The following is an 18,756-nucleotide window of genomic DNA, read 5'->3' on the forward strand; positions in this document are numbered from 1 at the left end:
CTTCCTGAAGCGCGAGCTCTGCTTTTCCAAGCGCTCGTCCCTGAGGGTCTGGGACGCAGACAGTGAGAAGACGAAGGACGGCTGGCTCTCCTCCGTGGGTCCTCTTGCAATTTAACGCAGAGTAGGACGAAGGTATTACGGAGACACGTTCTTATTTAAATCCCCGGGATCTGGGTCCAACAGCGTCTGGTGGGTTCGAGGCCCTCTGTACCGCACTTAACTCTTCACATGGCTCGCGTGGGCTCACGCGGTCATGGGCTGCATGGGAACCTGACAGATTCAGAAACTGACCCACATGCCACACGGTTACATGGAGCTGCGGGAACCGGCGTGGTTTTCCCTTGTAGAATCTAAAAGGTAAACTTACCTGCTTCTCGGGTACTCGCAGCCAAAATAAAGAGCCAGGTGATTCATTTGGGACGTTCCACAAGGCAGGCCTTGTCCTCCCGTCCCCTGCCCTGGAGTGGCTTCTCAGCAAGGCCACCTCGCCTGGAAGGAGGACGCGCCCAGCTTCCGTTTCCCATCGGTGATTTCCAGGAACCAGGAAGGGAGGCAGGAAGAATAGAAAGAGTTACGTGGCTTCCGTCTGGGGCTGACAAAGCTCCAAGTCTCCATTGCTCCAGCGCTCGCTTGTCTCCTGACAGCCGGAAGGGGAAGGAGAGAAGCTGCGAAGGGTGCCAGGGTGGCAGCGAGAGCATCCGTGTCCTTGGCGGAGCTCAGAATAGCATTCACAGCTCTCGGTGACTCACTGCGCGCGGGCCTGCCCACCCGTGATCCGCGTGGCTGAGGACAGGGTGAGTCAGCCCTCCCGCAGCTCCCTCCCCCGGCGTACCCGCCGCGCCCTGCGGGCTCCCTGGGCCCTGCGCAGAGGGGCTGCCCACAGGGGCTGCCCACGGTGCGGGGGGCGGCGCCGGCGGGGGAGGGAGGCCGCCCCGCTGCCTGCCTTCCTGCCTGCCTGCCTTCCTTCCTTCCTTCCTTCCTTCCTGCCTTCCTTCCTTCCTTCCTTCCTTCCTTCCTTCCTTCCGGAAGGGCCTCCCGCTCCCGTCCCTAGGGAAAGTTGGAGAAGAAAGGAATCCCGATATTTGGAAGAGAGCTGTCGTTTTAGCGACCTATCTAAATCCGACCTATCTAAATCCGGGGCCTCCTTCGCCCGCGAGCTGAGCGGTGCTCCTTCCCACGGCGATCTTTACGACACCCCTCGTCCGATTCCGCCCCTGGTGAATCCGCCCGGCATTCTGTTCTCTTCTCTTGCCCCACTCTTTTCTCTTTATTTTTTTTTCTCTCCTCCTTGGCTCAGCCAGAATTGTATTTATTTATGAAATCACAGCTGTTCGCGTTTTCCTCCTCAGGGCAGTTTCCAACCGGTTGCGTCCACATCTCTAGATCGGTCCTTGCTGGTCGCCAGGCCTGCCGGAGAGGATGTCCCGCTGTTCTCAAGACCAAATCCCCCGTGTTCGCAACGCTAACCCCCGAGTGTAGATCCAGGCCCCGGGGTCACCGCATTTGTTCCCCTTCGACTGCTGCAGAATCTCTAGTTTGTAGATCATCCCAGTGCCATGTTATGATTAGCCAAGGACCATCTCCGTCTGGTCACCCAGAGGCAGGCCACGGGCCTCCCAGCCCCCTTCAGCTCAGCTGCTCGTTCTCTCGTCAGCGCAAGTCATTTTTCCTCTTTTGCCGCTTGCCCGTCACTGACTTTCTTGGACGCGCTCAGTCCCTCTGTCACAGGGGGAGCCCCTCGCCTTCCAGCTCTGCGTGGGTCTGTCACCAGAATCGTTCCGGGTGACTTTGTAGAAATCCAGGCACAGCTAGGTTCGGTGACTCGTCTAGAGGGACATACAGCACTGTCTGGGCGAGAGTGACATTTACCGCTTTAGAGGTCTCCTGTCCTCCCTCCCTCGCGGCCGCACCACGCATGCTCTGAGCAGAACGCAGCTTGGGCAGCAAAACATCCAGATTATTTCCAAAAAAAGAGCCAGACGAGATGAAGCGCTGGGGTGGTGTAGGTTGTACCCCTGCGGGAGGCGGTGGGTGTGCATGATGCTTCGCTTTTGCGTGGGGGTCAACGCTTATAATACGTAAGACCACGTCCCTGGATCACAGCTAATTCTAAGCCCCAGCAGGCGACCCACTCATTGGGAATATGTTACGCAACGTTTTAAAGCACAAGAGTTAAGTCATCTAAAATTCATGTCGACGGGATGACCTGGTGTGCTTAAATGTGGAATGTTTCGAAGGAGCTTTCATTTTTATCATCAGAGCAACCCCGTGAAATGGGCGAGAAAGAGATTCAGGCCCATCATAGAGTAAGGCCGCTGAGGCACAGTGAGTAAGCGAATGAATGAATGAAGCTGTTCAGCATTTAGCTGTAGTCCCTCCATCCGTAGGACGCGTCGGTCGCCTGTGAGGGCAGCGGGGCTCAGTGGCTTCATAATCGTGTGGGACCGACCGGTCCCCCTCCAGACTTTGCAGCTCAGAATCTGTCTGCCTGCATGTCACAGGCAGACAATCATGGCTCTCCTTTCCTTCGCCTGTGACAGACATCACTAATCGATGCCCAGCTGAGCCTGGACAAGGCTTGAGAGTCTTTCTTAACACGAACATCGAACACGAGTGCTACTATACCTTACTGCACTGAGCTTCAAGAGTTACAACCGTTTCCACAACTTACTTTTTTCCTATCCTCTCCACCGCCACTCATCATGACCTCTAGGCTCCAGACCGCTCCTTCTCCCAGTCGCCCCAAGGCTGCTTTCTTCCGTTTTCCTGCAAAGCTCAGAAAACCCCATGCTCGACCATTTCAACGACGTGGCTTCTCTGATCCAAGGATGCCTCACTGTTCGGGTTTTTACTGTGCCCGCCGTGCCGCGACCTGTTTCTGCTCTTCTCCCTTAGCGCACCATGCGTCGACGGCCGGGGCACAGGGTGGCTTCGCTGCGTGGGGGTGCTCTCCAGCCCCCTCCGGGCCCCGTGACCCTCCACTCCTGTTTCATTCATTCTTCCTCTCGGCTCCCTATGTCACATGCTGCACTACAAGGGCCGTTGCTGAGCCATCCTCGGCCACTCCCGGCCCCCTCTCTTGAAGCAGATGACTTCAGTTCTTAGGCAGTACGAGGCCGTCTCTCATCCTCTCCATTCACAACTCCACTCTTTCCCCGTCGTCTTCCCTCCGCGTCCGTCTGCATTACCCTACCCTCCTGCCCGGTCTGTCTGCTCCGGCCTTCCTGTGCCTTCTGCCGCACCGCTCTTGGCTTCTCCACTCGCCAGCCTACGCCGCTGATCCTCTCTACGCCTCCAGTCCCTCTAACCTACAAAAAAAAACAGACCAAAACCGCAAATCAAAATGATGGCAAGAAACCTCTCCCCTCAACATACAACCCTCTTTCTTCACCTTTATTGCTAAGTGAATGTGAAATTATCTATGCCCTAAAAAATGTAGCCAGCACCCTCTGCCCCATTCTGACACCCTCCCCCCGTCCCTAGTAGCTATTGGCGTCTGTCTCCTCCTCCTCCAAGAGCCTCCTCCCCGCCCCTTGCTTCCCGGCCATTCCCATCCCACGGCCGCTGCTCGGGTCCAGAGCTACCTCACCTCTCAACCAGCTGTGCAGCAGCCTCTGTCTCCTTCCTTCGGTCATTGTATACGCCGATGCCCAGCGCATCGGCCTCAGGGACGGCTTCGAGAACTTCATTCTGCTGCTCAGAGCGCAGTGGCCATCCTGATTCAGCAGCAGGGTGCCTGGTCCTGGTCCCCCACCTTTCCAGCTTCCTCCCTGCTTGGATTCTTCTGTAGCTAAACTGGATCCATGCTAAAGTCCGCCTTCCGGGCCTTTACGCAGGCCGCCTCGTCTCCCCGAGCAGCCTCACCTCACATTCCTACACGTCACTCAGTGGCAGCTCAGGTTCATCACCTTCAGGAATCCTTTGGGGATCCCCATAGCCAGGTGTGATCCCGTCTCTGAAACTCACGAGGCTCGTATTTGGAACGTCCTCAAAGCACCGCCATGTAACTACCGTGACATCTGTTTCTCGCCTTTTCATCTCCTTGAGGATAAGGAAGATATATTTTTAATTTCATCCGCCCCCTCAGGCCTCACTCCAGTGTCTAGCATAGAGCTGTGTGAGTCCTTGCTCAGTATATGTGAGGTGTCCAGTGTTAATCGCTCTGAGCCCAAGGTCCAAAACTGGTGACCCGCAGCTCGTGCAGTAACCCCTGACATGTTTTATTTAGACACTCTAGAGTTTTTTTGGTGTTAAAATATAAGATTTGTCATTTTCACCATTTTTTCCCCGCCTACAGCACCCGGTATTCCTAGGTGGTCTCCCATCCAAGTACCAACCAGGTCTGACCCTGCTTGGCTTCTGAGGTCAGACGAGATCAGGCGTGTTCAGGGTGGCATGGCCGTAGACTGTTGTTAACCATTTTTAAGTGTATAGTTTCAGTGACATGAATACATTCACAATGTTGGGCAACCCTCACCACTATATCTAGGATGTTTTCATCACCCTAAACAGAAATTTTGTAACCATTAGGCAACAACTTCACCGCCCCTGGAAACCTCTGATCTACTTTGTTTATGAAGCTGCTTCTTCTAGATACTTCACATAAGTGGAATCATACAATATTTGTGCTTTTGCGTTGGGTTTATTTTTCAAGGTTCACCTATGTTGTGGCATACTCAATATGTCATTCCTTTTTACAGCTGAATAATATTCCATTGTATGTGTATACCACATTTTGTTTATCCATTCATCTGTTGGTGGACACTTGGGTCGTTTCCTCTTTTCGGCTGTTCTGAATAATGCTGCAGTGAACATTGGTGTACAAATATCTGTTTAAGTCCCTGTCTTCAATTCTTTTGGGTACCTACTTAGGAAGGGGGTGACTGGGTCGTGCAGTAAGTCTGTATTTAACATTTTGAGGCGCGGCTGAACTGTTCTCCAAGGGGCACGCCACGTACAACCCCACCCGCAGCGCGGGAGGGTTCCGATTTCTCCACGAGTTCTCAACACTCGTTCTTGCCATTTAAGAAAAAGTCTAGCATCCTAGTGGGTATAACGTTGCATCTCACTTTGATTTCGATTTGCGTTTTCCTAATAACCAATGATGTTGTGCTTTTCGTGTGCTCATCAGCCGTTGGTATACGTTCTTTGGAGAAATAGCTCTTCGGATTTTTTTTTAATCTATTTTTTAATTGGAGTATTTGTCTTTTTATTGTTGAGTTTTAAGAGCTCTTCGTGTATCTTAAATAGAAGTTTTTATTAGACGTATGATTTGCAGGTCATTTTCCCCGTTTTGTGAGCTTTTTCACTTTCTTGACAGTGTCCTTTGTAACCCGAAAGCTTTCAGTTTGATGAAGTCCAGTCTATTTATTTTTTCTTTTCGTGTATACCTAAGAATGCACAGAAGAATTCACACTGCCTGACTCACCGATACAAAGATTTGCTCCTGTGTTTTCTTCTGAGAGTTTTATGGTTTTAGCTCTAACGTTTAAGTGACGATCCACTTTGAGTTATTTTTCATATATGGTGTGAGATAGGGGTCCAGACTTATCCCTTGGCATGTGGATACAGACAGTACATTTTAATTCTATTTCTTATTAACTTGTTCTATGCTATTGTACCTCAGTTTTCCATAAATCACCTTTTAGATGGCTTTTATCAGACTCAAGCCTACATGATAAAAAAGAAAACCCTGATGAAGAAATATTTTAAATGAGGAAGCGGTTAGTCTTTCCCCCATTTCCTGTAATCTGTAATCCATTTCCCCAATTTTAGACTTCTTTCCCTTTTCTCCTAACATCCAACAGTGCAGTCTAGCACTTAGTTGACCCAGCCAGACATAAATGTACAAATTAGTTCTCCACTAAACCTCAGCTACTCAATTCAAGAGTTCAGTATAGCTAAGACTCTGTGTGCCGGTCGATCCTGGTAAATCAGAGATAGAGAGACAGGCACACTGCCCTGAAGCAGTTACAGCCTAGATGGGGAGAAGAAATTCATGTACACAAATAATAGCAGGACTGAGTACAGACGCAGGAGGGGAGAAGGGACTTTCGAGAGGGCTGGGGGACCTGACCAAGCGAGGGAGTTAGAACAAAGGCTTAGAACTGGGCCCGGGCAGGGAGTGCCAATGTCTGATGCTGGCCAGGCGAGGTCCTTGTTGAGCTGGAGGCCAGATGCCCATCTATAGGGAGTGGTTCCCACTCATCCCCAACGGATCATGACCCTGCAGAGAGGTGGACCCAGGAGTGCCAGACTTTCATTTCTCTTACATGTATGAGAGAAATGAGAACATACTCAAGCAGTCATCACGGCAATATTATAATAGCCCCAAACTGGAAGCAACCCAAATTTCCATCAACTAGTGGATGAATAAACAAAATGTAGCCTATCCAGGAACAGTCTTCAGCCACAGAAAAGGAATGACATATAGACACATTCTATAACATAGATGCACATTGTAAACATTATGCCAAGAAGTCAGACACAAGAAACTACTGATTATGTGATTCCATTTCTATGAAAGGTTCACAAAAAGAAAATCTATGGAGATAGAAAGTGGATCGGTGGTTGTCTGGGGCTTGGGGGAGGAGGGGAGTGGGGAGTGATTGCTAATGGGTACAGGATTTCTTTTTGGGCTGATGAAAATGCTCTAAAATTAGATTGAGTGGTAGTTGCATGACTTGGCGAATATATTAAAAACCACTGAATTGTAAAAAGAAAAGCAAAAAGAAACAGAGGACCCAGGCATAAAATGCTATTCATTCCTTTGACATAACTAATAAAATACACAATTTTCAAAGATGACAAAAAAATGTGTCAGATGTAGTTCAGACTAAAGCATTTACAGATGACCTGGAACGATGTGTTGCGCTTACTTTAAAACGCTCCAGGCAGCCCTCCATGCAAAATAAACTTGGCTAGGGGGTGGATGAAATAAAATGGGCAAACTGTTGATAATTTTTAGAGCTGGGGGCGTAGGCGCACAGGACTTCATTGTACTGCTCTATTTTTGTGAATGTTAAAAAATTTGTCCATAATAAAAGTTAAAGAGAAAAGAGCTAAAGCATCTGCAGTTCACTAGATGCACGCAGAACGTGTGTTGTTTCGGGAGAGCTGCGTGCGGAGGGCTGTGACCGTGGACTCCAAGGAGGAACGAAGTGTTTTTACTTGTAGGAGAGGCCAAAGCACTTTGGGGGATGTATTTGTTGTCTGGAGCTGCTGTTCAAAGCGCCGCAAACTGGGAGTAGGGGGGGTTAAAGCAGCAGAGATGTCTTCTCTCTCAGTTCTGGAAGCTAGAAGTTCAAAGCCAAGGTGTCGGCCGGGCCACGCTCTCTCTCTGAGGCTCCAGGGGAGGGCCCATCCGTGCCTCTTCCAGCTTGTGATGGTGCCGGCAATCCGTGGCGTTCCTGGCTTGCTGGCACGCCATTCCGATCTCGGCCCACGTTGTCACACGGGGTTCTCCCTGTCCTCGTCACGCGATCTTCCTTCTTCTGAGCATGTCTGTCTGTGACGGCTTTCTCTATCTATAACTCGGCATGACCTCATCTTAACTCGATTCTATCTGCAAAGACCCTATGTCCAAGTAAAGTCACTTTCGCAGGTTACAGGGGTTGGGACTTCAGCATATCTTTGGGGCGGGCAGTTGGGGGAACAGTATTCTACCCACAAGCGGGCACGGGCAGAACAAGCGGGGAAGTGAGACAGATCCTTGGCAGTGCACGTCCCCACTGCCGAGCCTTCTGCCGTCCACGGGCAGGGGATGGTGGACACGCCGTTTGCAGCGGCTCGACTGAACCAAGACGCATCACTCCCCGGGCAACTTCATCGTGTCCAAACGAGCCTTTTCTGGGACCCATTTCCCCTCGGTAGCCTTGACGGATGGGGTGACACTTCTAGACTCATCCAGTCTGTCAGCCCTTTCACTAGAAAGTTCTTGGGGCTTACTAACCAGTACTCACTTGGAATAGGTTTCAGGAAAAGTCAGTTTCTTACTCTTGGACTGTGATACACACGTTGTTTTGAGCAGTCATCTTTTGAGCTGGCTGCTGAAGTTATTTTCGACTCTACAGCTAAGTTGACCCAGAAACCATTCCTCCTTTGAAACTTCCTCTGAAATGTTATTCGCTCGGACTCCGTAACTCAGCGACAACATCGTGCTGTTCTTGCTCTGAAATCTTCCTCTGGCCTTTGATCGAAAACAGTCAGACCTCGATGTTAAATGGTACTTAAAATACATATAATTTTATTCTAGTAAACCAGATCTCTGATAACCACCATGCACTTTCAGACAGTCACTTGAAGAGCTGCATGGAGGAAGTGCAAGCTCCTCCGCACTCCATGAACTGTGTGGGCCACCGACTGTTGGTCGCATTCCGGGGGACATTGGCAGGGGTGGAGGTCGGAGGAGAAGGGGCTGGACTCTGAGTTCATTCACGTCCTCGACGGTATCCCAGCTCCAGCTGATGGAGTGATTTTCAACCCTCTGTTTTCATCTCTGCTCTCAGGAGAGTGGGAAAAGCAGACCAGGAAGGAGCTGGTGTTTTGCAGAGGCCAAGGAGGAGGCTGGCCTGGACCAAGTGCAGGGAGAGGAGGGCAGCGTGGCCTCGAGTGCTGGTCTCGGGAGCTTGGGTTTGAACCCCTGTAGGTCTCTGGACAGAGATTGAAGAGACCGGGGCATACTAGGTGCAAGATTGAACCTTGGTCTCCCTCCATCCCCTATCTACAGTGGTCAAGCAAATAGCAGTATCCAAACAAGGTCGAAGGTGATATTTTAAGAGCGCCCCTGTCCTGCCCGCGTCCTGAGGACTAGGCACTGTGCTAGCAGCTCCATGTGCATTGGGCCCCATCCAGTCGCTCTGAATTTCTATCTTGTGCATGAGGGCAGTTCATTCTTTTACTTTGGGTGGGCTCTTCCATCTTGCTTTTCAAAGTCCAGATTTACGAAAGACTCTCCGTTTTACAGTAAAGCTCATTTTCCCCCTCCTCCTATGGTGCAATTGATATACTATATACAATTTATAGAAAGCCGATTTACAGAGGGCTCTGTAAGAAGATCCTTTTTCTCGAAAGCGCAGAAACGTGAGTAACAGGAAAGGCTCCGAGTCCATTGACGGTTCCCTTACCACGAGCAATATCTAATGCAGTAGAATTAAATTCTCTGTTAGAAAAGACTGGGTCCGAGGTCTTAGGAGCTCTTTATAACCGCATTAAAAGGAATCACACACCCGCCCCTGATGTGCAGTCAGAATCTCACCTTACCCACAATAGGGCCAGGGCGATGTTTTTTTTTTGTTTTTTGTTTTTTTTTTTAAGCTATCCATTAAAAAAGATCTTCCGAGGCGAGTCCGTTATTTCCTTGGTTAGTCTTGATCAGAGTCTACTAGCCCTAACAAGTCCAAGTTCTTTTGCGTTCTTGCTGTGATTCGAGTCTGGTCCTTTCATGTCACGGTCTCAGTGGAGACGGGAAGAAGACTGTATATCCGCTAAATTCCCGAGAACCGCTGCTAAGTGGCGCATTTAAATGACCGCTACCTTTTTTTTTTCTTTTTTTTTTTTTTTTGGCGAGTGCGTGTTGGTTATTTTCTGTTTTCTAGTGGAATTTTTGGTTTCTCCGTGTTTTTTTTTTTTAAAAAGCGGCACCTTGGCGTGTTCACATTCTCGTCGCTTCCGCTCGCTCTGCACCCCCGTTTCCCCAGACGACGCAGGAAAGAGTGAGTTCTACGGTCGCTGAACGCTCCGTGGAGACAGAGCGAGGGACAGTTGTAGTGACAACGTACAGGGGGTCAGACCGGGCCTCGCGCTTATTTCAGACCCACGCCCTGCACCCCGATTGCTTGGGTTTCGTACACCTTAACGTACCTTCAGGCACCTGGAGCACCGAGTGGAACATTCGCTTGTGGCTCTATGGTCTCTAACCCACGTTCTTGCCAGTGCCTCTAAAAATTAAGCCTTAAAAATGAAGCCGGTTCTGGATGAGCGGCCCTGTAAGAGTGTGGCGTGCTGTCGGCTGCTGCCGGAGCCTGAGTGGCGGTTACGCCACACCCTCGCGGCCTGCAATGCAGTTTCAGAACGTGGGAACGTAGAGCCCGCCTTGTGCGTGGCTGCCAGCTCCTGCAGCACCCAGACATTTTCCCTCTGCGTTCCAGGTGTGGCCCACACCAGCAGGGATCATCCGGGGAGCTGCAGACAACATTTAACAGAATGTTAATAGTCATGAATCTGTACTTGTATGTGGAAGCTAAAAACAGAAAACAGATGAGCAAACAAAACAAAACAAAAAAGCATACTCATAGAAACAGAGACCAAAGGGAAAGTCGCCAGAAGGGAAGGGTTGGGGCACGGGGAAAGGGGGGAGGGGAACATAGTCAATTATATTATGGTAAGTTCGCATGGTGGCAGACGACTGCTAGAATTAGTGGAGTGATCACATTGTAATGTCTAAAAATGTCGAATCACTCTATCGTACACCTAACTAACGTAATATTGTATAGCAGCTATACCTCAATAAAAAAATGAAAATAGATTTTAAAAATAAATAAAAATATAGAAAAAATATAACCTACACATAACATCCAAGCTATTCACTTACTTTTCAGAAGTAATCAGAGTTTAAAAGTCAGTTTTTGAAATGATTACATAGGTAAATCTAGGAGACAGCATGGGACCGTGGAGAGACTTATGCAAGTGGAATTCACAGGCCTCGGGCTGGAGGCCCCAGATGGAGAGAGCACGGAGATTCCGGCCCTCGCTCTGTGGACCATTTCCCACCTGGCCTCTTTTCTCTTGGCTTGTCCTCTTTTGCATTACTCCCTCTTCTCCAAGTGTCTCCTCTTCTGGGCTTGTTCCTCCTCCCCTCCCTTTCTCAAAGCGTCTCTGGTGGTTCTCTGGGTTTTAAGAGGGAATAGGAAGGAAGCTCACATTTATTGATCATTAATTATTCGCTGGAAGGTCACAGACATAATGTAAGTGAGGTGCTGGCTGCTAGTGAGGTTCTCAGTCATTCCTTGGAAGAACATCTCAAACTGTAATGTGCCTTTGATTTGGAGTCATCTGGAGATCTGTTTAAAATGCAGGTTCTGGTTTAGTGTGTCTGAGATGGGGCTGCGAATTTTGCATCTCTAGCAAGCTCCTAGGTGACGCTGGATCTGCTGGTCCATGGCCCATGCTTGGGCTGAAGGTGTGGCTTGGCTCGGCTCATTCGGATACCTAGGAACAGAAAAGGACATTCGTAGGAAGAACGACAGTTCTGAAACCACCTCTCATCTGCAGTGAAGCCCACATAACTATTGAGAACACCGTTTGCCAGTCTGACACATCTTGCTCCTTGTAAGGAACGCAAGGTGCTCCTTTACTGACCAGGGTGGTTCGTAATGAAAACGTGTGGCTCCGATTGTTGCCAGGATGCTGCCAAGGAACCAGCCCCACAGAGGGAATGTGTAACCCAATATTATTGTGTGCAAAATAATGCGCTCTGACCGCAGAGAGGTAGAAAGGGTTTGGTTTCACTCTTTTGCTCAGGTGACAGGCTGGGACCTGGGGCTGGTTAGGCAAACTTGGAAGCAGTTCTCCACATGGGGCTGCTGCAGACCCCTTTCTTTTGGTAGAGGAAATTGCACTGTTGAAGTGTCCAGAATATATTGGTATGAGAACCAGGATCTGGTTATGAGAACTGGACCTGCCAGCAAGTTCTGAGGGTTACAATAGATACAGTGTTTAGAAAACAAGCCAGCTAAATACAATATGACCCAGATTGAGATCATGTTAAAACTGAGGGACTCAATTCAGGGCCATGCTATTTTAAATGAAATGACCCTTGACGTTATGCCACCTGTAGAGATCAGAGAGAGACACTATTGTGAGGCACTGCGATTTTTACAGCCCTGTCTGTTCCGGCAGAAAAATCTACAGGAGGGAAAAAACAAGGTCAACTTTTCTTTTTAGATTCAGCTGGAACCAGACACTAAGCAAAAATCAAGCCTTCCTGTTGTTACAAGCAGCCCGTGATTGCAGACTGTTAAATGCTAAAAAGGTTCTTGGGGATCACCTAACACGATGGTGTTTACTTTTCAGGGGGTCATTGTTCTCGGGACTGCCCTCCACCCAAAAAACACACATTCACAGTCTTCCCTTAATCCTGTTTCCGGGATTAATGGATTCCCTAGCAGATCTTTGGATCCCAGGTTAAAATCGTCTGATGTCATAAACTTCCTTGTTTTTGCAGATAAGAAAATTGAGGACCAGAAAGGTGTCCGATCATTGGTCTCACAGCAACGACAAGAGGATTTACATACCACAAATGTCCACGGGGAAAGCAGAGGTGAGTATCTATCTGCACATGATTTATTTCTGAAGAAGCCGAGAAGCACAAAGTGCCAAGAGTTTTTTTGAGAGAGTTAGAACTTGTGGCTGGGAGAATCCCAATATTTAACCCGCTGACATTTGAAGAAAAGTAGAAATAGTTGAGCCAGAAACTTGTTGGACCTGGATTTTATGATGTGTTCAAAAGTCATAAGTGAGAAGCCCACTGCTACTTAGTGGCCGTGTGCTAAGTGGCAGTTTGGAGTGTTTTTGAGGGCGGGTAATTCCTTTCAAAGTTTGAATTCACACACTAATGTGAATCCCCCACACACCTGAAGACTACTGAGGCAGGATGCCTCATTGAAGCAGAAGTCTCAATTTGGCAACGTATTTTGGGGCTCAGCTCCTAGCACAATGCCTGGCGCCATCTAGATGCTTAATAAATATTGATTGAAGTAAATAGGCTTTATTTAATATTGTTACAGTTTTGGGGAGACGGGAGAGGCAGGAAGCTAGCAAGAGATCAGTACACAATGTGTACGTATGCAGTGGAAAGTTGGGGTGCCTATGAGGGATTTAGACTCTTGCACACATAATGTTGAGTGGAAGAAATCAGACACAAAAGAACACAGGCAGGTGATTCCACTTCTATGAAGAGCAAGTGTGGACCAAATTAACCAACTCTATTAGAAGCTGGAGTTCTGATTACCTCTGGTGAGCTGGGGGTTTAGTGACGGAGGGCGTGCGGGAAAGGGGGCTTCTAGGGTTCTGGCGCCCTTCTGTTACTTAATCTGGATTATACCTGTGGATTCACTTTGTTATGATTCATCAAATGATATTCTTATGACTTAGCACTTTCGTGTATGTGTGTGTGTGGTTTAAATGAATATTTTTATTTAAGTGTAACATACACACACACACACACACACACACAGAATGAAGGCTCTAGGCCAGTGCTTCTCGGACTTGAATGTGTATACAAGTTCCCCTGGGAATCATTAAAATGCAAGATTCTGATTCATTTGGTCTTGGGCGAGGCATGTGATTCTGCATTTCTAGAGACCTAGAGACCAGTATCTTAACCGTCTTTTTAAAGAGAGCTTCCAAGAGTCTGGTGAAAGTATCCTTGGCCTATCTTGTGTGTGTGATGGGGCAAAGTGCAAGAATATTGACCTCGTAGCTTGTCAACTAACCGAGCAGTGGTTTTGAAGACCAGGCCATACCTCCATGTGGGTGCGTGGAATTCGCCTGCTCACGGCACCTTCACAGATGATTTTCTGATGACAGGGTGGAGATCTGGGCCACTTCAGTGATATGACCAGCCAATGACCAGTCCCCATAGCTTGCAATAGGGCCCCTGGCCTGTCTGTCCCATAAAAGCTGCTGGAGACCACAGGGCTGTTACCCCTAAGAGTGTGGTGAGGGTGTTAGGAGTTTGTCTTCCCTCTACATCCACATGCGTGAGCACACCTGGACTGCTAGCCATGACCGCCGTGCAGATGCATGGACATCCCGACTCCTCTTTGTAGGCTTTGCATCTCCAAACGCCGAATTTGCGTCAAGAAAAACCACCATTATTTTGAGTGGAGTTGGAGGGAAAAAAAGAGAAAAAGGTGGGGGTGGAGGAGGAATAATGCCTGGAGGAGATGAAAAGGATGGGTGCCACCCTCCAAAGCTTTTTTCAAGGAGTTTTCGCATTCTCAGAAACATTGTGTGTGTTAGTTTGGTAATCTCTGTGGTCTTAAAAGGAGGAATTGGGTAAAGGGGAACAGAACTGTTTCAGTCACATTTAGTAGGACTCTAGTGAGTGGAACTGTGTTGCAACTTTATTTCCCCAAAAGCTGAAGCTGTAAGAACACCTCCGCCAAGGGGCAGTGCCCACAGAATCTGAGAGACGGGGAAGAGTTTAGACTATAACAACTGTGATAATAACCTGCCCTCACGGCCTTTTACCTTGGTGCCCTGCGTGACTGCTTCGCTGACGTCGGCTCATTTAAACGCTTCTCGTTAACTTTAAGAGTAGGTATTGTTTCTATTTTTGTTTGTTCATTCATTTTAGATTATGACTTACTACCTACATAAATTTCTGGGATAATTTTAAATTCACAGAAAATTTTGCAAGTGTAGCACAGAAGGTTTCCACGTACCCTTCACTTAGCTTCCCCAATGTTAAAATCTTATCTAACTAAGAGATTAATGTTTACATAATACTAGAAACTCAAGACAGCTTTTATTAGGATCTCACGATTTCTTTTTTTCATGAACGCCCTTCGCCTGTTCTAAGACCCCATCAGAATAGCACTTCACATTTGGCCGTTGTGTCTTCTTAGTCTCGTTTCATCTGCGCCAGTTTGTTGGTCTTCTCGTAAGATGATCTATTTAATTATAAAAATTTCAGTCCCAGAGGAAACAATCGACAGAGTGGAAAGGCAGCCTACAGACTGGGAGAAAAAACTTGCAAACCTCGTATCTGACAACGGGTTCAGGTCCACAGTCTTTAAGGAGCTCTTATGACTCACCATCGAAAATCCCCAAATACTTCGATTAACAAATAGGCAAAAGACTTGACTAGATTCCCTCCCCCCAATGCAGATATACGAATGGCCAACAAGCGTATGAAAAGATGCTGAACGTTTTAATCAGCAGCGAAATGCAAATCCAAACCACAGTGAGATAGCACCTTGCAGCACCCACTGAGATGGCCACTATATAAAAAACAAAACTAAACAAAACCAAGCGTTGGCAAGAATGTGGAGAAATGGGAAAACTGGAGCTCTCTTAGCAGGAATGTGAGCACGATGCAGCTGCTATGGGAAACAGTGTAGAGGTTCCTCAAAAATCAAAAAAAGAACTGCCATATGATCCAGGAAGCCCCTACGTGGGTACCTATCCAAAAGAATTGAAAACAGGTTTTAGTGCTCTGTTTACTGCAGCATTTTTCACAATTGCCAAGAGGCGAAAGCAACCTAAATGTCCATCGATGGATGAATGGAAAAAGAAAATGCAGTATGTATGCAATGGAATTTATTCAACTTTGAGAAGGAAGGGAATCTGTCACACTGTCATCTGCTACAACATGGATGGAACTTGGGGACAGTATGACAAGTGAAATAAGTCGGTCACAGAAAAGACAAGTACTACATGATTCCACTAATATGAGACAACTTAAACAGCCAGACTCTTCGAAAGTAGAATGGCTGTCGCTGGGGGCGGGGGAAAAGGGCGTTAGTGTTTAACCGGGCGAGAGTTTCAGTATTACAGGATGAGAAAGTTCTAGCGCTCTGCCGCACGATCATGGGCAGACAGTTAACACTAGTGAACTACACCCTTAAAAATGGTTAGGGTGGTAAATTTCATGTTTTGCGTTTTAACCACAATACAAACAACAAAAACCTTCAAGCACTATAGGCAGGTACGAGAACGAACACAACAGAGCACCAGGCGGAAGAGGAGCTAACGTTTGCCGAAGCCGGCTCTGGAGTGCCCCCCCCCCCCCGACCCCCGCCGCCTTGGTTCATTCCCGCCCACAGGCCTCCTGCCGGCTTTTGGGCAGAGACTCCCTTTTGTTTGGAATTTGCTCCCCGAGAGGCATGTGCTCAGGCGGGGTTCTGCTGTGAGGACGGTGTTACTCTTCTGAAGGGTTTTGCAAACAGTGCATTTTCTGCGTCTGGACGTAGTTCTAGGAATGTGCCCTTTATTGTGTAAGCCACTTGCGGTTGGATATTTTGTTCCCTGCAGATAAAAACGCCCTAAATGATAACACTTCCCACCTACAGTGTTCCAACCCTGCTGTGGGAAGGACCCAAAGGACAGCGATGGAGGACAGTCCCCCAGTGGGCAGAACTTTAGTGGTTCACCTGGTGGTTCTTTTTGCCTGGAAGGAGAGATGGCTAAAGAGACGGTTTCACAACAACAGTCCGTGGGCTCCAGCTAACGGTTTGGCTGGGTGTCAGAGACTTGGAAGAACCATGATTGAAAACCTGATGACGAGGAGATCTGGGGAGCAGGTATCTGGGTAGGTGTCTCTGGGTGGGAATGAAAAGGTGATCTCAGTAGAGGAGGATTTTAATAATCGTGTGGAAAGCAGGATCCAATCTGTGGATGTCGGTCAGCCTCCTTCCCCAGCCACTCCACCCATTGCCCAGTGTCAGGGACAAAGGTCATGTGCGGGCTTAACTCTGTCCGAAGGTGGGGCCAAGGCTTCATCGCCACTGTAACAAGAAGGTGTCTTCAGACAGAAGGACGAGGCCGGCAACCCCTTAAGAATTTATTATAAGAATTTATTATAGGGTAATTTACTTATGGGAATGTAGGCTCAGAACAGACAGATGACCTAGCAGTTTTGTGCAAATCAGTCTCCCTTACATACTCCTGCTACTATACTTGGATTAGTATAACTCACGTACTGATGATTGACAAGACAAAGGAACGAGGAATCCAGTAATGCCAGGGCCATAGCTCCTGGTGGCCTTGTGATAGACGATTGTTTATAACCAATACTATTACCAGTTTGATATTTATCTTGGTTGTCATATCATTCTGGCTTAACAATATTTACGGCTACATTTTATGGAGCACAGGTAATTATCAACTAGAAGGCTTTGATACGCTTGCTAAGGACAGTGATGTTGGTCAAAGGCCACAGCATGATACTTAATAAAGCAGCGAACTCCAAGACGCAGAGATGGAGCTGGTTTTGTTCACATCTACGTCTGTATGACTCTCCAAGGCCAGTCTGGCTATAGCCACTGCCGAACGCCCAGTCGGCCAGCAGCAGAGACCAGCGACGATATGGCACCATTCCCCCAGAGTGATTGGCCAGCTAACTGGTGACAGATTGTTTATATTGGGTCACTTTCACCAAGGGAGGTGTTTGGTTCTGACTAGAACAGACACTCACTCTGGTTATTGGTTTGCCTTTCCTGCCCCCAATGCTTCCGTCAGAACCACCCTCTGTGGACTTCCGGAGTGCCCTGCCCACCATCGGAGTATCCCACGCAGCCTCACTTCTGACCAGAAACTCATTTTACTGCACATGAAGTGAAACGCCAGACCCGAGCTCATGGAATTCATTGATCTTAGCACATTCCCCGTTCACCAGAGGGACTTGGGTCGATAGAATTGTGGAAGAGCCTTTCAGAGACTTGGTTAGGGTGCCAGCCGGGTGGCGATGCCTTCGGGTTGGGGGCATCGTCTCCAGGACGCTCCAAATCAGCATCTAATACATGGCGCTGTTTGTCCCACAGCCAGGATTCACCAGTCCAGGCAGGAAGGGTCAGGAAGAAAGTAGTCCCTGTCACTCTGCCCACCCGGTGCGCTACTAGGAAGAGCTTTGCTTTCTGTTCCTGCAGCTTCGGGCTCTGCTGCTTGAGAGGTCTTAGTTCCCAAGGAAGACATGCTTCTCCCAGGCACTCAGCAGCGAGTCCATTTAACTGAAAATTGGTATCATCTGGCCGCTTTGGGCTCCTCATGCCCATGAATCAACAGGCGAAGAAGGGAGTTACTGTACTGCCCGGGATAATCAATTCGAGGGAAATCGGGTCGCACCTACATGGCGTGGGTGAGGAGGAATACACCTGGAATGCAGGTGATGCCCCATGGGGTGTGGTCCTGTGATTAGGTCGGTGGAAAAGTACAGTAACCCAGTTCAGACCAGACTCTTCAGAAGGTTGGGTCACCCCAGCGGGCAAGGAACCACGACCTGCTGAGGTGCTTACTGAGGACGAACGGGATATGGAATGGAAGCGGAAGGTAATTAAAAATATCCACTATGCCCATATGCCCGAGGGCAGAAAAGGGGACCGTAACAGAGTTGGATATGAATGTGTGTGTATACCAAATATTTTTCTTTTCTTTCCCTCTCCTTCCTCTTTAACATCTAACTAACGTAAGGCATGTCGATTGTAATGAATGCTCAGTGTTTCAGTTACGGGATCCCAGAGGGAGGGTGTGAATTAGGTAGAAGAAGAAACGTCACCCAGAGACAAAGAGGGCGCTTGCATCCCTTCTGGGAGAAGCGTGGGCATGTTTCGGTACTGTGTGCGACAGTTGTATCGTGTTGGGTGGAAGCATTACTTTGCTATTATCTTTATCCGGATGTTAAGTATCATTTAAAGAATTGCCAGCTTGAGAAAGGAGGACCTCAGTGACGGTATAGTGTGCCAGCTTCGCTAGGCCGAATCACGTTCCCCAGAACCCTTCCCGTGTGTTGCCGGTGAGGGTGGGCCATGCGAGACAACGGGAGGCCAGACGTGAAGCCATAGCCACTCTGTAGCTTACCTGTTGTCATTTACCTACTGGCTCGCCTCATTAGCATGGGGTAGCAGCTGGGCCCAGAACCACTCCCCTCGCCCCCTATCCTCCAGTTCCTGGGCCAGACGTGCGATTAGCTCCAGAGCAGAGGGCACTGGCTACTTCTGCAAAACACCCAGGCCCTCAAGGTCAGGGGCAGTGAGA

At 48.5% G+C, this 18,756-nt stretch overlaps 1 long non-coding RNA gene and 1 pseudogene across 1 annotated transcript in view; one reads left to right on the top strand and one right to left on the bottom strand.

Moving 5' to 3' along the window:
* The first annotated feature begins 371 nt into the window (after positions 1-371).
* Positions 372-18,756, top strand: part of LOC107519348 — a 37,168-nt gene continuing 18,783 nt past the window's right edge. Inside the window, exons 1-4 of the long non-coding RNA XR_004954031.1 lie at positions 372-794; positions 12,224-12,319; positions 14,142-14,319; positions 16,077-18,051. This is a non-coding gene — a long non-coding RNA (uncharacterized LOC107519348). The remainder of the gene's footprint in view (positions 795-12,223; positions 12,320-14,141; positions 14,320-16,076; positions 18,052-18,756) is intronic.
* On the bottom strand, positions 4,289-4,407 carry LOC118611218 (annotated as a pseudogene).

The sequence above is a fragment of the Rousettus aegyptiacus genome, unplaced genomic scaffold (genome assembly GCF_014176215.1).
Source record: "Rousettus aegyptiacus isolate mRouAeg1 unplaced genomic scaffold, mRouAeg1.p scaffold_m13_p_13, whole genome shotgun sequence".
NCBI lineage: Eukaryota > Metazoa > Chordata > Mammalia > Chiroptera > Pteropodidae > Rousettus > Rousettus aegyptiacus.